At 42.4% G+C, this 17,589-nt stretch overlaps 1 long non-coding RNA gene across 1 annotated transcript in view; it reads right to left on the minus strand.

Moving 5' to 3' along the window:
- Positions 1-247: 247 nt before the first annotated feature.
- Positions 248-17,589, minus strand: part of LOC117365168 — a 167,044-nt gene continuing 149,702 nt past the window's right edge. The window contains exon 3 of the long non-coding RNA XR_004540370.1: positions 248-599. This is a non-coding gene — a long non-coding RNA (uncharacterized LOC117365168). The remainder of the gene's footprint in view (positions 600-17,589) is intronic.

The raw sequence follows: 17,589 nt of genomic DNA on the forward strand, positions 1-17,589 counted from the left end.
CACCACTCACTAACTTCCAAGTTCTCTCAACAGGCTTCTTTTTTCTTACCTTTGCAATTCAGCAGTTACAAAAAATGAACCAATCTCCAAAAACGACAGCTGGACCACAAACACTACTTGTTCTGTCTCAGTTTGTCACCGAACAGCTGCAACTGAGCATGGAACAGGCCAACTGCAATCCACCAGAACGAATACTAATAAGCAACTCTGTTACTAACACCACCGTTCTATGAATATTACGGAAAAATACAAAACCCTAGGAGAACTTTCTATTTCCCAAAGCTTCAATGTGACCTCCAGTTATACTCAGAATTGCCATGGACTGAAGAAAGAATGGAAGACAAATGTGTTATCAGAGTGGATTGCTGTGAACAGAAGCCTCCTATTAGCTCTGCAGGAGCGCACGTGCTTTCTACAGTCACGAAGCTCTTGAGGCTGAAGGTTAAAAGTGCTCTCCTTGAAAGCTTAGATATTAAATTCACCTGGATTGTTCCTGCGCTAGTCCCAGCAAGTGCTATCATCCTTCATTAAGGTCTTCAGCAAGATGCTAATGCAAACTCACTGAAAATAAAGATATCCTGCACCAGGATTTTCCAAACCTAGAAACAAAGAAAAATAAACATCAAAAAATGAAAGCGGATAAAAGACCATATGGCCTATCTGATCTGCCTATCCATGCCACCTACTGTACTATTCCTTCCTCTCCCTTAGAGATCCAACGTACTTATCCCAAGCTTTCTTGGGACCTTATAGGCTAGTGGTCTCCAATGCGTGGTTCCCCAAAGTCCTCCATTGTGGCCCTGAAACAGTTGACTGAAATGCTCTTCAAATCCTGCAAATGTGTTCATTTCAATCTTGCCTACTTGATACAGTAACTGCAAACAATCTCTTAAGTGTGTTTCATAGAAATATGCATAAGAACATAAGAATAGCCTTATTGGATCAGACCAATCAGACCAATGGTCCATCAAGCCCAGTAGCCCGTTCTCAAGGTGGCCAATCCAGGTCACTAGTACCTGGCCAAAACCCAAAGTGAAGCAATATTCCATGCTACTGATACAGGGCAAGCAGTGGCTTCCCCCTTGTCTTTCTCAATAACATACTATGGACTTTTCCTCCAGGAATTTGTCCAAACCTTTCTTAAAACCAAATGGTCCATCCTGTTTGCCCATCTGCAGCATCCACTATCTCCTTCTCTCCCTAAGAGATTCTATGTGCCTGTTCCACGCTTTCTTGAATTCAGACACAGTCTTTGTCTCCACCATCTCTACCAGGAGACTATTCCACGCATCTACCACCCTTTTTGTAAAAGAGTATTTCCCTAGATTACTCCTGAGCCTCTCACCTCTTAACCTCATGCTATGCCCTCTCACTCTGGAGTTTCCTTTCAATTGAAAGAGACTCGCCTTGTGTTTTTATGCAGCATAGGTATTTATGCTGAATCTTTTTTTATTGAAAAACAGAATTCAATAAACAGTCAAGAAAGTTGTGCATTGGTCCAATATTTTTTGTCTTTCTAAACAATCAACTTCTAATTCTTTCTTTATTCTTCCCCAACCCACCCATCCCTCCCTTTTACCTTTAAACAATTATGTTTTTGGTAATGACAACCTTATACTTTCAAAAGACAAAAACACAATAGATAATATCCATCATCTTTAACACTGGCATGTGAACTCACAGTTAACAGAGAATCATACGAGGGTAAGAATAGAACCCAAAAATTACTACTAATCCGGGATCCTTGGTTCTTATAGCCTCCAGAAAGGAACATCTATCTCCAAATCTCCCCTCTGTCTAGAAAGCTAGTAAGTTGTCTCTGCCATCAAATTCCCCCCTTCCAGCTGTCCCACCATTACAGCATATTCAACAATAAACTTTGACCTCTTGGAGAGGTCAAAAAAGCATCCCAGGTAAGTAAAAAGTGTTTCCTCCATTTAGGATGGCCCTTCAGAAGGATGGAGGGTCTGAAGAAATCCATGACTGCATTATACATTTTCTTGCTAGGAGACAACCTTACGACACATCAGAGTCCCACCCCTGGGTACTCACCGGAACATACCTGGCATATCTAGCACTAATTGCGTCACTTGCCCACTATTGTACAACCCAACAGTTTCTGTAAATACTGGACTATAGTAGCCCAACATGTTAGCATTCCCAAAAGGAATGGGAAAAGGCATTTGAGGCACAATGGAGAATCTATTCCTCCCACTTTATATAGCTAAGCCTGGGTAAAATATGCTCAGTAGATCACCCAAAAGTAGCACTCCCTCAATATCACACCACCAATTAATTGGGTGTACCTTTAACATCCCCCAATATGGCACAATGTCCTAGTGCAATTTTAAGCTCTCCCTCCCATCCTGCTTTTACAGATTGCATATATTTACTCTTCTCAAACTGTTGTAAGGGCTTTATGAAGAGCCGAGGTGGATGTGCCAAAGTTTGCTTCCCCTGCAAAAAAGGCTTGAATGTATTGTCCTAGTTGTTGACTTACTTGTTCCCTTGGCAAGGTTTCTATATAGTGTTTTATTTGGCAGTATGCAAAAGTGTTCCCCCATTGATGGACAATCTTTTGAGAGTAGGCAAGAACATCAACCACCTTCTTCTAAGAGGTGTTCAATCAAGATTAAACATTTCTGTTCCCTATCTAAAAAAGGAGGATTATCTATCCCAGGTTCAAAAGCTGGATTTCCTCTTATTGACCACTTAGCTGTGGGGTGCCAATAATTTATATCGCTGACACCTGTGTAACTACTTGCTCCTCCCCAACCATACCTCCTTTACCGCCCTGACTTGCCCCTTTTGTAATGGCTGGTCAGAGCCGATTAAGTTCCACTGAAAACCAGCAGTGGGACAACCAAGAGCCTCTCCTGCCCACTTTGAATACTTTAAATCGCTTTGAATACTGGGTGATATCTTATGTGTTTACTCAGGTTCCCTTTGTCTAATATTACATTTTGTTTAAAGTTCAGCAACTATTCAATATGACATATATGCAATAAGAAGGGAAATCAGGAGGGGGAGTTTTTCACATCTCGCTTGAGATCCAAAGGAGGCGCTTTCCAATTTAGTGGTGCTTTTCCAATAAAGGTTCAATCCATAGCAGAAACTAGAAATCAACTGTACTTTATTCACAGATGGTACATCCAATCTAAAATGTGATTGTGAACTAAGAGATCTAATCAAGCCATGTTGAGTCACAAACAGGGCCAGTTTAAGGAACTGTGGCACCCTGGACCAACTTTTGTTTCAGCAGCCCCATCTCTTCCTCGAGCTACCCTCCTCCCAGTCTAATTTTAAATGCAGCTGTCTCCTCTCGAGTACCAGCAATATATTCACCTGTTACCCACACTAGCTTTGGAGTCTTCCCTCAGATTCGCCCTGCCCCATTGTTTCCGCAGGGGCATGGCAGAAGGAAGACACCAGAGCTGGTGCAGGTAGTGTTAGGTGAAATGCTACCAGTGATTAGGAGGGGACAACTGCATTTAAAGATAGTGCAGGAGGGGGGAGGAGACAGTGGTTTAAGAGAGAGGGGGATGGTCAGACCCAGGGATAGAGGTTTAGGCTGATGCAGGGAATCAGGTGAGGCAGGCTTTTTTGGCACCCTTGAGATTTGGCGCCCTACGCCAGTGCCTCATCTGGTCCTAGGGTTGCCAGATTTTACAACACCCTAGATCTTCCCCCAGACCCGCCCATCTCCGCCCCAGTCCTGCCTTAGCTCCGCCCCCTGCTGCCTGCTTTGGTCGGGCAAGAGGCCTCCTGCCCGATGCAATTGAGAGGAGGCTTTTCAAATCCCGGACAAAGTGCCGGGTTTTGAAAAGCCATCTGGACCCCCGGACATGTCCGGGGAAATCCGGACATCTGATAACCCTAACTGGTCCATTCCTTGAGCCAGCCATGGTCACAAAACTACTATATGTTCTTATGACCAATATTATGCAGATTGTAAAAGTAAACTTAAGATGTTTAAAAATAATCCACAGGCCCAATATTCAGCCAGCAGCAGTCAGCATTTTGCTGACAGTCATAGACTTTATCCCCAATATGCAATGCTGAGCCATGTTCAGACTCCAGCATTGAATATCCAGATATACATGGCCCAACAAAACTTAGCTGGTTAAATGCAATATTCAGTACTTAACCAGTTAAGAACCATATAGAGAAAGACCTGTATTTTATGCGGTTCTGTTTATGCAGTTATCTTGGCCAGTTAAGTGTTGAAAATTGGCACTTAACTGGTTAAGGGGTCCTTTTACTAAGGCGCACTAGTGTGTCTTAGCACGCGCTAAAAATTAGCATACGTTAAATGCTAACACATCCATTATATCTTGGGCGTGTTAGCATGCATTAGCATTTAGCGTGCGCCTTAGTAAAAGGATAGCTTAGTGCTGACTCCACTCCTTGAACATCCACAAACTAGCTGGTTTCAGCTTGGGTGCCAACTGGACGTTCCCAGCAGCACTATCTGGTTAAATGCAGCTGAAAAATGCCCAGTTAGCCCCAGACAGGCAATACGATGACTTTGTATTGTGACCACTCCGCTGTTTGTCCAGCACCTTTCATTGTAAACCGCCTCGAAACATCATGGCTTATATTTGATAACTCTCTAGTGCAGTGGGTCTCAAACTCGCGGCCCGGGGGCCACATGCTGCCCGCCAGGTACTATTTTGAGGCCCTCGTAATGTTTATCATAATCACAAAAGTAAAATAAAAGTTTCTTGATCATATGTCTCTTTAGCTATAAATTACAATATTATTATTAAGACTTAGCCAAAAGGAAAGATTTATAAACTATAAACAGTTTTGCCTCCTGCAAAATTGTCATTTTTTAAATAAGACATTAACTATTTTTTTCTGAGCCCCTCCAAGTACCTTCAAATCCAAAATGTGGCCCTGCAAAGGGTTTGAGTTTGAGATCACTGCTCTAGTGTAACCACTTCGTTGATTGTCCAGCACATCTTGTAAACCGCCTCGAACTATCATGGCTTTGGCGATATATAAGAATAAAATTATTATTATTATTATTTAAACAGTCAGGAGCCTTTCCTTACCATTCAAATGGTTTTAAATATCAGGCCCCACAAATTCAATGGTAGTCAATGAGGTGATATCAAAAAAGAATAGCATGATGTTTTCTTTTACCTCCATAAATCAGCTCTTATAAGATACTTTTTCCTTGTGTAAAACATACTTTATAAAAATTTACTCTTTTAAGAGTTCTAAGTGCCGTGGAAGTCATATAAACCATTCTAACTGCATGAAATGACTCATCTTACAACTGACTACAAATTTTTTCCAGGTATGAAGGAAAATAATCCAAAGTATGAAATCATAATCTACAGTGTATATAGAAGGGACATGCAATGATGTGAAATGAAATGAACTCTGTATACATGGGATTTGTTTGAAACAATCTTTCTCAGCCCTCCAGCACCTTAAAGTGTGACATTACTAAATTAACCACTCAATTTTTGCATTACTGTATTCAAATTATAAAATGTTCTTAAAAATATGGAAATATGTTTTTAAAGGCAATGACCTATTTCAGTTTTGGTTTGAATTCATATACTGTACAATTAAATTACTTACACTAAGGTTTTCTGATCACGCCTCAAAAGTTAGAAAATTCTGTGTTGCCATGGCAATCCTAACCTGTCATCCTGTGTGCTGCAATTATGTGTGATTCTGTATCCTGAGCTCCAAAAAGCTCTCTAAAATGGCAGAGAAACAGCACAAGAAAGCTAACAAGCCAAGAGACAGCTTGCTGCCCATATTCATAATTTTATAATTAGCATTATTTTTAACTAATGCAAATTACAAAAAAAAAAACCCTATTAAGTGTTTTGCTTCTGCAACATTATATAATTAAAAGGCATTTTTGGCAAAAGAGAAAGAGAAGAGCCTCTTGAGCACAGAAATGCCATTTGCCCATGAACTGCTTATCTTAAAATGCTCTGTAATTAGCTCTGATTATAGCACAGAAAGCTTAGCAGTATCATCTAGCTGTTGCACCAATCTTGTGACTCTCATCCCTTTTGCACAGAAGAAAGGGAGAGGCAGAACCCAGAAACACAAGAATTGTACTTGCTTCTGCGTGGTTCTCCTTGCTGGAAATCCTTTACACCAGTCACAGGTGCTCTGCATTCTGTGCTTCTGTTATGATAGAGGAAAATTACATGAGTTGCCATTTTGGCCAAATTCTCTATATGGTGCCGAAAAATTGGCATCAACAAAATTTGATGTTAAGCGCCCTGCTATAAACAGCACTCAGAGTGGAGCACCATTTATAGAATAGTGTTTGGTGCTGGGATCTCACCCGATTTTGGGTGAAAAGATTTACACCAAGAGAAATCTGGTACAAATTCTTGCACCTAAATTACAAGCGGTTCTCCCATATTCTACATAAGTGCATATAAATTCTAGACACATTTGTTTGTACAAGCTTTTAGTAGAGTGCTGGTGACTGTATTTTGAATGCTTGTGAGCTCCTTCAGAGATCTGATGGTTTTATATTGTTTTGTTGCTATATGTCAGGGGTGTCCAAACTGCGGCCTGTGAAGTATTTTGTGCGGCCCCGGTCGAGGGCAATGCAGTGTTTTCCTCTGCTGCCCCCGGTTGTTTACCGTCTTGTTGGCTCCCTCCTCTGTCTTGCTGCAGCGTTTGCGCGGCCCCATAAAAAATTTTTTCGGCCAATGTGGCCCAGAGAAGCTAAAAGGTTGGACACTCCTGCTATATGTGATGGTGTTTTTGAATTTTGTGCTATGATGTTATCCGCATAGGTATATATGGAATATACATTTTAAAAATAAATAAATAATAGGAATGCCCAATGGAGTAGCAAGGGTGACCGGCGTCCGGGGGCGGTGGCGCCCCTCTCCCGCCTTCTTCCCTGCCATGCGTGCACCCATGCCCCTTCCCCGTACCTTTTTTTTTAACTTTGACACGAGCACTGAAGAACTTGCTGCCTGCATCGGCTTCGGGGTTCTCTGACCTCACTTCCTCCCTGAAGTGACATCAGAGAAAGTGCCGAAGTCGATGCGAGTAGCAAGTTCATCGCTGCTTATCAAGTTTCAAGTTTTATTGTGTTGAATATACCGACCATCAACGTGTATCTGGCCGGTTTACAATGCTAAAATAAATAAATAAATAAATAAAAATGAAATAAAAGGTAAAATAATAATTATATATATATATATATATATATGCCGAAGTTAAAAAGGTACGGGAAGGGGCGCAGGTGCGCGCAGCAGGGGGAGGAGTGGAAAGGAGGGCGGGGAGGAGGAGGGGGGTGCCGGTGCCCCAAGGAAGACCACACCCCCTTACTACGTCATTGGGAATGCCCCTGATCTGCCCATTCCCCTCCTACAGCCATGCCTATTTTTGGATTTGTGTGTAAAAGTTACGCGCAGATCCTGGTGCCTAAAAAAAAACAGGTGTAATTTTCAATTAATGCCAATTAGCATCTGTAATTGATTATTAGCATCCAATAATTGGTGTATTATTTAATTAAATTGCATATGGAAATTGGGCACATGCCCATATTTCCTTGCACGATTTTGAGCATCATATATAGAATTAGGCTGTATATATCTAAATTTATTGTACAATCATTTCAGTTGTCACTCCTCCTGCATGCTTTATAACTAACTTAGGAGCTGTTTTACTAAAGTGCACTGAAGTCCAGACTTAGCATATTTTAATGTGGGGGTTTCCAGCACACCAAGCCCCGATTTTACGCAGCACGTTTTAGACAATTTAAAAATATATTCATGCAGGTTGTATAAAGTTTACAACCAACAAGTTTACAGCGACAACACTCATTCCTTCAGCTGGGTAAACTCATGCGGAGTCCCACAAGGCTCACCCCTATCCCACACACTGTTCAACATTTACCTGGCCGCACTAGGGAACCTATTGCAAAGTTTAAAAATCAAATTTTACATCTACGCCGACGACATCACCATTATCTTTCCCCTAACAAACCTAACACCCGAGACGAAGAATCACCTGGCATCCATCTTAAAGCAAATTGAACTATGGATGGCCGATTTCAAATTAAAACTCAATTCAGAAAAAAACAAATTCTTCCTGGCGAGCCCGAACTACAAAATCAAAGATTCATCAATTTCCTTGAATGGTCTAGTCTTTCCGATTGCGGATTCCATAAAAATTCTGGGAGTTACTCTGGACCGCTACCTTACCCTTGAAGCGCACACAGACTCGCTGGTCAGAAGAGGCTTCTCAACATTGTGGAAATTGAGAACCATCAGAAAGTACTTCGATACTATCTCACTCCGCTTACTGGTACAATCAATCCTCCATTCTAAGCTAACTCGACTACTGTAACATCATTTATCTGGGGTCTTTCAAAAAAAAAAAAAAAATCACTCAAAGACTCCAAATCATCCAAAACTTGGCAATCCGATTGATTTTTGGGTTAAAAAAATGGGAACACCTAACTCCCTACTGCCAAAAGCTCCATTGGCTGCCCCTCGAAGAGAGAGTGCCTGCCTTACTTTCAAGATCCTAAACGGTATTCTCCCTCCCTTCATTCCTCTTTCTTGGAACTCCTCTAACCCCAATTCTGCCAGATCCACCCAAAAACTGAAACTTTCCTTTCCCTTTCTAAAAGGCGTTTCACTTGTAGGAAAACTAGGTTCTTCCCTCCCTTTCAGAATCACTCAGCTCTGGAACAACCTTACCTCCCCTCTTAGGAATCTGAGCTCCCTCCAACTCTTCCGTAAACATCTGAAAATCTGGTTATTCTCAAAAATGTAACTCCTCCTCCCTCTCTGGTTATTCTAGTCCTCTAAATTTTCTCTTCATTTTGCCTCTTCCCTCCACTGGAGTTCCTTTCTACCCTAACTCTTGTTAACCGTGTTGAGCTTTACGAATGTAGAGATGATGCGGTATACAAACCTAAGGTTTAGATTAGATTAGATTAGAGTGGTGTTCAAATTTGCCTGCCTCTGTTTCAAATCCATTCTAGGTTCGGCCCCCTTATACTTGGTTCCCCATTTCAACTTAGAATGTCCATCCAGATCCACACGCAGACTACACCTATTTAACCACCCACACTAAAGGCCTGCCATTACAAAAGATACCTGAACAGAACACTTGCCTTCCAAGCAGGTCAACTAAACGATTGGCTGGGTAACATTATCACGCACTCCTCATCCTATCTAAGTTTCAGAAAACTTGTAAAAACAAACTTGTTTAACCAATTTGTAACCAAGTCCTCTCAAGCCTCTCCTCTCCAACCCTAACCGAATTGTTCCCAAAATCTCTTGCCTCACCTCTGTACCATGCTCTTCTGTATTTTGATGATCTTACATTGTACCTGTATTCGCTGTTTGTCCAGCTCTTCTCTGTTGTAAACCGCCTCAAACTACCACGGCTTTGGCGGTATCTATAATAATAAAATGCTAAGCGCGTATGCGCACTCTTAACCCGTGTTCCCTGAGTCCTGATCTGTCGGGATGTGGCCGGCAGAGTGCGCATGCACGCTAAGGCAGGAGGAGGGCTTCGAGGCGAGGCGGCTGTCAGCGCCTGCAAGCCACGGCGGCTTGAGGCGCCTGCAGGACGCAGCAGCTGTCGGCAGAGTGCAGACGCTAAAGGAGGTAAGGGGTGCTTCCCCGTGGCCCTCTTTGGCGACTTCGCAATGGAGGCGATCAAGATAGGCTGCCGGCATCAGGGTCTTCCCTCTGCAAGACCCTCCTATGCTGAAACAGGAAGTTGAAAAAAGAGGCGGGACTCGAAGAGGGAAAGCGTCAACGCCGGCAGCCTGTCTTGATCACCGCCACTGCCAAGAGACAGCCGTGGTCGGAAGGTGGCCGTTACCGTCTGGAAGGAGAAGCGGTGATGTAATCTTGCTTTGGTTTGGGGGAAAGGGTGCGCTTGCTGCCGGGAGAGAGCTGTGTCGGGGTTGCCATTGCTATGGAAGCAGCAGGGTGAGGGATCTATGCGGGTATTGTGCCGTTGTTGTGAGGAAAGGCTCTGGGGGTGCTTTGTGGCGAGTCAGACGCCACCTACAGCGGAACATCCTGTTTCCGGGGCCTTCTGAACATTCTGAAGATCAAGGGAGCAGGAGAAGAAGGAGTGACATGCTGTAAATTACATGTGTGCTGAATGAAGGACAGACATGCTGGAGATAGCTTGGGGTAGGGGGAAGGAAGGAATAAACAAATGATGAATGAATGCTGGACATTCCTAGGAAAGAGAAGCTGGAAATAAAATCATGAGCAGGAATGAGCTGGGCAGCAGGACTCCATGGAGAATGACAGAAGCTGAGCGGAGGGGGTATTCCCAGGAAGAAGGAAGGGGTACTGCTTTGGGGTGGGGTACAAGAGAAAGGGTAAAAAAGGAAGAGAAGCTGGTTGGGGGTGGAATATAGGGAAAGGAAGAATGGTCTTAGAGGCAAGGGAAGGAAGGATAGATAGGAATGGAGCTGGGACTAAAAGGGTGATAAATGCAGTGGAGGATCTATGAGGGCCAAAAGGGTACAGAGGACTACGGAAATGGTGAAAGGTGAGGTGGTGCGACTGGGATTAGTGGGAGGTAGGGTCCGGGCATGGAAGAAGCAGAGTATGGGTGGGGGTCAGGGTATAGGTGGGGCTATTCTAGCACTCGTTACTGTAACACATATAACGGGATAAAACACTAGTATAAGAATAAAATTATTATTATTATTAATGGCTTGCACGCTACTTGCTGGGGTTAATGCAGAAGTACTTATCTGTCTTCACTTTAGGGGTACTAGGTCCTCTTACATTAACTGCATTATCCACTTAGCATGCATCAATTATAATGCACTAGCCAGATAACACAGGAATGTCCTCTCTCTGCCCATGACACATCTCCTCCAAAAATATTTTTACAAAATAGTTACCTCACTCAGCACACGACAACAGGGAAATTATTGCAAAAGGATTTAACGTACTTTGCAGTAAGCCTTTTCTAACAGTGAATTAGGGATTAATCTCCCTTAATTCCTTCTTTTTCCATCTACCCTAAAACACAGTGGAAAGAGTAATTTGAAGGAGTAGCCTAGTAGTTAGAGCACTGGGATGATAAAAAGGGAATCCTGTTTCAAATCCTGCTGCTCCCCCTTGTGATATTTAGGCACCGATGGGCACCTGTATAAATTTATAGTTAACAAATGTTTAAGTCTGTTACATTAACGGGTGCTAGAGTAGATGTGTCTATCTGTCTTTCTTTCTTTCTCTCTCCTTTTTCACTGTCTCTCTTTATTTCTTTCTATCTCTCTCTCTCTCTCCTTGGCCGCTTTCTACACTCAGGCCCAACAATTGTCCCTTTCTATTCCCTATCTCCTTCCTTCCTATGTCCTTAGTGCTCCCAGTGCCTCCTTCCTATGTCCTTAGTGCCCCTTCCTAAGTGCCCACAGTGCCTCCTTCCCATGTCCTTGGTGCCCCAGTGCCTCCTTCCTATGTCCTTAGTGCCCCAGTGCCTCCTTCCTATGTCCTTAGTGCCCCTTCCCATGTCCTTAGTGTCCCTAGTGCCCCTTCCCATGTCCTTAGTGCCCCAGTGCTCCTTCCTATGCCCCCCTCAATGCCTTCCAGCCTTCGTCCCACCCCCTCCCCCAAAGCTAGCCAGCCTATCTCCCTCCCTATCTGCCGCACTAAAGCCTGCCTGCCTGCCTACCTCCAGCGCCGAAGCCGAAGCCTGCCTCCCCCCCATCATACCGGTCCTCGCCGCTACTACCTACCGTCTGGCCTACCGCCACTTCAACCCCCCCCCCCCATACACACACACACCCGGTCCGCCGCTGCTACCCGCCGAAACTAAACCAAAAGGAAAAGGGTCCGCCGCACACAAACAGCCGCAGGCTCCAGCTGAATGTGTCAAGCACTGCCACGGAGCTACACATCATAAAGGCAGGTATCACGCCGTTGTACGTGCGCATGTGCGCTTAGGGTTTTATTATAGAGGATACATTTTATTAGTGTCATACTTTCAATTGAAAGAAACAGATAACTGAAAACAACTAAAACAGATATAATATTAAAAGCAAAGGCAAGAATCAAACGGCCCATAAGGATGTAGCGCAACTGATAGCCTAAACAATAGACTTTCAACATACTGCTGCTTAAACTAACACATGGAACAGTTTGCAAACCTTCACTGCAGGATATCTGTGATAATGAAGTCTGCAATAGGAGTTGATTCAAGTATCCCTACGCAATGATCTCACATAAATAGCCCTTATGCTGGTGAAAAATAACAAAATTAGCTAATTAAATTGACTCATTGTTTGAATTACTATATTACCAAATTTAAAAGAAAAGAACTGGTCTTTCCTATGTTCATTTAAATGAGGATTGATTTGAAACACCTGCTTAGAGTCTTTCATTTTTATTTTTGTTCCACTGAGTATCTGTGAAGCCAAAGTTCAGCAGCTGCGAAGTCCCCTCCTCTGGGGTTGCTTCTTTGTAGTTGCCTCTTTCTGTGGCCTCTAATTCTTAAGTCCATTTGCTGGTATGAGTACAGTGATGGACCAGTTCAGGGTAGATTTGATTTAAAATCACGATTTAAATCACTATTCAAAAAGACTTGATTTAAATCATGCCCATAACATTATGAATGAATGAATTAACCAAAAAAAAAAATTAAACATTGCATGAATATATAGCCTTATGCTACATAATTAAAAGCTAATCCTTATTTCATGATGAATAACTTTTGGACTGTAACATATATTAAATAGAAAACCTCTCTTTAGATTGATTTTTCCTCATAAAAGCATTTAATTTAATTTTTAAAAATCTGATTTAAATTAAAAAAATTAAATCCAATTTTAAAAAATCTGAAATTAAAAACAAAATAATAATTGATTTTTATCCACCCTGGACAAGTTACACAAAGGGCCTCTTCTATCAAACCGCGCTAGCAGTTTTTTGTGCAGAGAGCCGTGCTGGATGGCCCGCACTGCTCCCGATGCTCATAGGAGCGTCGGGAGCAGCGCGGGCCATTTGGCGCGGCTCACCTCACTACAAACTGCTAGCGCAATTTGATAGAAGAGGCCCAAAGTTAGAGAAGGTGACAAAGGTGACTCCCATAAATCGAATGCTTGGTTCTATCTGTGGGATCGATAGTCTGTCAGCATTTTACTGACTGTCGCCGGCATCATTCCTGGATATTCAGGCCCAAATTCTGTAACCAGCGCCTAAAGTTAGGCTCCTATTTCGGAGGCGCCCAACTAGATAGGCGCCTATCTAAATTGAATAACAAGCCCAATTAAGATTTTTAATCAGCAGTAATTGAAACATAGGCGCCTAACAAGAAAGCGCGATTCTGTAACAAGGCGCCTCTAAAATTTTAGGTGGCCTTCAAAAACATAGGCGCTATGCATGTTAGGCGTGGCTATGTGTTAGGCGCTTTCTTACAGAATCACTGCTCTTAAGCGTGCTTAAGCGCTCTCATGGGCGCCTAACTTTTAGTTGTACCTAGAGCTGGCCTATTTAATTGGCGCCTCCAAAATAGTTGCCGCTCAGTGTGATTCACTAAACAGCACCCGATTTTACTTGAATCACGCTGAACAGTGCCTATATCGGCGCCTAACTTTTGGGCACTTCTTATAGAATTTGCCCTTCAATGCAAGTCCCTGTCTGGGCTTTAGTGCTGAATAACCGATTTTGCAGAGCTGGCTAACAAAGAGCCAATTAAGTTTGATATTCAGCACTTAACTGGCTCTGATTTACCACATAATGATAGGGCTGATTTTTATGTGGTCCCATTTATGTAGTAAACCTGGCTATTTATGTTTCGAATATCAGCACATAACCACACAAGTGCTGACTCTGCCTCCGGACTGCCCTCAAAATAGCCAGTTTTCACTTAGATACTAAAAGGCAATTCTATATAGTCCAGCTAAAGTTAGGTGCCTACATCAGCACGCCTAGCCAATGTAGGCACCTAACTTGTTTAATAGACTTAATCAGTGCCGATAATTGACAATTAGAACCTCTTCATTGATGTAAATTGCACTTAATTGGATGGTAGGCACCTAGTCGGCACAGTACGCAGTGGCCGCTAAGAAAGCGAATAGAATGCTAGGTATAATCAAGAAGGGTATTACAAGCAGAACGAAAGAAGTCCTGCCGTTGTATCGGGCGATGCTGCGCCCGCATCTGGAGTACTGCGTCCAATATTGTCGCCGTACCTAAAGAAGGATATGGCGACACTCGAGAGGGTTCAGAAGAGAGCGACACGTTTGATAAAAGGTATGGGAAACCTTTTATATGCTGAAAGATTGGAGAAACTGGGGCTCTTTTCCCTGGAGAAGCGGAGACTTAGAGGGGACATGATAGAGACTTACAAGATCATGAAGGGCATAGAGAGAGTGGAGAGGGACAGATTCTTCAAACTTTCGAAAACTACAGGAACAAGAGGGTATTCGGAAAAATTAAAAGGGGACAGATTCAGAACCAATGCCAGGAAGTTCTTCTTCACCCAATGGGTGGTAGACACCTGGAATGTGCTTCCAGAGGGCATGATAGGACAGGGTACGGTATTGGAGTTCAAGAAGGGATTGGACAATTTTCTGAAGGAAAAAGGGATAGAAGGGTATAGATAGAGGGTTACTATACAAGTCCTGGACCTGATGGGCCGCCGCGTGAGCGGACTACTGGGCGTGATGGACCTCTGGTCTGACCCAGCAGAGGCACTGCTTATGTTCTTAGTCTAAGGTGCCTATCACAAATAAAGCATGGTTAGGGGGTAGATCATGGGCGTGTTTTGCATGTAGGCACCTGTTTGAACTTAGGCACACACATTTAGGCCAAGAAAACCCTGGCAAAAATAGGGTGCACCTAAAGTTAGGATGCAAGGTAGACGTTGAAGAGCAAGGGCGACAATAGTGAACTTTGTGGGATGCCACAGTCACAGGTCCATGCCTAGATAGTGTGTCCTCAATCTTGACTTGGTAGCTGCAATATTTCAGGAAGCCCTTGAATCAGTTCCATACATTTCTTTATAGTCCAAAGGCATCTAGGCAAGAGAGCAGCAGGTCATGATCCACAAGGTCGAAAGCCCTGCTGAGGTCCAGTTGGAGGATGAGCGCATTTAGACCCTTGCTTAGTAGATTATATAGATCAGTGATAAGTGATGCAATTACTGTCTCAGTACTAAATGACTGTCTGAAGCCTGATTGGGAGTCATGGAGTAGTTGAAAGTGTTCCAGGTGATTCATCAATTGAATTTGTACTACTCCCTCCATCAGTTTTATGAAAAGTGGGATTAGTGCGATGGATCTGTAGTTGTGAGGTTGAGAAGTGGTACTTTTTTGTCTTTTAAGGATCATTCCAAAAACTAAACATAAAATGAATTATCTTGCTATACCACATATCAGAATAACATGAGTTTTCAATGTTTACATTTTGAAAAATGTGATAATAAAGATGAATTAACATAAATCATGCACTGAAAATAGTTTTTATTAGGAGGAAAGGGAATGAGAGAGACAAAAAATATATCACATGACATCATATCCTTTGCTGGCTTCAGCTTGTTAGTGCACAGTAGGTAGCAGTATCCAGGACATCCAATGCCATGCCCCCTATTCACACACCCTTCCTACAGACCTGGTCTCCTTTCTCAATACTGTGCTTTGTTTTGTGGGAGGGACAAGGAAGAACACGGTACAGCAACTTCTGAAAAAGACACAGCAACAGGATATCCTACCTGTCTTTCTTCCTGTAAAGTTCTCTTCAGTCACTTCTGCTGATTTTATTTGAATATTTTCATACTCTGTTGTTGGGTTTGGGGTAGACTGTGCCTGTTTATTTTCCTACATATATCATCACATCAGTACTAGATCCCTTTGGAATTCAAGTCATTGTTTTTCTTAGATCTGCCAGCAAGTGTCTTGGTGAGCACTATATTTGGCCTTTCACCTGGCTTTCATGCTTCATCCTAATATTGTTCAGTAAGAACCTAATCTGTCACTATGAATCCATCTTTGAATACCTCGGCCCTAAAATCTGGAACGATCTACCACAGCCTTTGCATCAATTTGACTCGTATTTCCATTTAAGAAAACTGCTTAAGACACATCTCTTCTTCTTGAATTGATTGTCTTGGAAATGCCTAAGACTTACGATCTGCTCTTAACCAACCTGCTATTTGTTACTTAATGCCATTACTCATGAACTCTTGTAAACCGCATTAAATACTTGTTGAAACTTGCGGTATATAATATACTGTATGGTATGGTACTATCTGGAAGATCTTCGGGTGTTTCTTAGGAATCTGTCTCTTTCTGCGACTCGGATGTTGTACATTAGACCAGGGCTTCCCAAACCTGTCTTGGAGACTCAACAGTCAATTGGGTCTTAGTAATATCCACAATTTGCATACAAATTCACTTCATTAATTACATTACATTACATTAGTGATTTCTATTCTGCCAATACCTTGCGGTTCAAGGCGGATTACAAAAGAAATTATCTGGCCATTTCCAGAGAAACTGAAGAGAAGAGCAAGTTGCTTCAGAGAATTGGGATGAGTCTTGCAGTGTTAGTTTGTTTTCAAGGATTTCTTGAATAGCATGATTTTTATTTCTTTTCTGAACGATTTGTAATCTGGGGCCATTATCAGTAAATTGGAGAGTTGGTATTCTAGTTTCGTTTGACGTCTCTGGGGGATGCATGAACAGTTTGTGGGTTCTTCTTTGAATGGTTGAGGTAGTTTGGATTAGGCGATTATTTAGGTAGGCTGGGCTGTCTCCGTTTATGGTTTTAAATAGTAGGCAGTAGAATTTGAATTGTATTCTTGCTTGTATTGGGAGCTAGTGTGAGTCGAGGTATGTCGCCGTGATGTGGTTGTGTTTCCTCAGTGAATAGATAAGTCTTAGCGCTGTGTTTTGAACTGTTTATAGTTTTATCATGGTTGTGGGGCAGGGGAGATAGAGTATGTTGCAGTAGTCTAGAAAACCTAGGACTAGGGACTGGACCAAGAGCTGGAATCATGTTCTGTTGAAAAATTTTCGAACTTGCCTCAAGTTTCTCATGACCGCGAATGATTTTTGTATTGTTTTGTTGATTTGTGGTTGCATGGTACAGTATCTGTCTATCGTCATTCCTAGAAGTTTTAGAGTGGGTTGTATGGGGTATGTGATTGAGTTTATTATTAGATTTGTTATGGTTGGGGGTTTATTATTTTCGAGGAGAATGAATTTTGTCTTGCCTGGGTTCCGTTTCAGTTTGTGATTTTTCATCCATCTTAAAAACCTGACTGGCTATGAGTTCTCTAGGCTGAGTCCGATATGCAGTCAGTTGAAGGGCCTGCTCCAAAATGCAGAACACAAAAGCTAATAAAGTTAGACACCTTAGTAAAAAAAAAAAAAAAAAAACCTCAAGAAATGAAGACAGGGCTAACAAAAGACAAAAGCCTAATATGTACTTTCCATGTTTCCAGACCCAAATACTCTCTGAGAATGAGAAGTAAAAGAACTGGTAGTTATGATGACAAACAATTATACTATTTACTATTAAATGGTACAAATAGCAGTTTAGCAGATGAGTTTGTACTCAGAAATTAAAAGTTTACAAAATGCAGCTGGTAACA

The sequence above is a fragment of the Geotrypetes seraphini genome, chromosome 8 (assembly GCF_902459505.1).
Source record: "Geotrypetes seraphini chromosome 8, aGeoSer1.1, whole genome shotgun sequence".
In the NCBI taxonomy this organism is placed as follows: domain Eukaryota; kingdom Metazoa; phylum Chordata; class Amphibia; order Gymnophiona; family Dermophiidae; genus Geotrypetes; species Geotrypetes seraphini.